This window comes from Gekko japonicus, unplaced genomic scaffold (genome assembly GCF_001447785.1).
Source record: "Gekko japonicus isolate JY-2015 unplaced genomic scaffold, Gekko_japonicus_V1.1 scaffold532, whole genome shotgun sequence".
Lineage (NCBI taxonomy): Eukaryota > Metazoa > Chordata > Lepidosauria > Squamata > Gekkonidae > Gekko > Gekko japonicus.
This window is the reverse complement of record NW_015164198.1, coordinates 143,112-143,568: the sequence shown is the minus strand read 5'-3', so window position 1 is coordinate 143,568 and position 457 is coordinate 143,112.

The window sequence follows — 457 nt, the reverse complement described above, 5'->3', positions numbered from 1 at the left end:
GTGACTTTTTTTTTTTTGTACCGTTAACCTTCTTTATCATTCTGCTTCTTGTAAGAGGACAGAATATGGCAACGGCCATGAATCAGCTTATTAAAAGTAATATAGGGACAAAAGAACTGATTTTCTAACAATGGAGTGCAGAACTCAATAATTCATATAATTTTCTATGAATCATGTCAGGGCTTGGGTTGTTGTTTTATATATATATAAAAAAGAGAGAAGGCAGGGGATTTTTTGTCGCTGAATTTCTATTCTACCTTTCTACTGAAGAAGCTGTAAATAGCACATACGAAATCCCCACGCCCCTTCTGTTGAAGTCATTGACTAGGAAGGGGGTCCCTGCTTCAATGAAAGACCCCTATGAGATCTTGCCCCAACCTCAGGCAGCCATGGCCGTAGCTAAAGCCTTTCTAGTGGGGGGGGCCTTGGGAATGTAGGGGGGCCGAAGTGTGTGTGC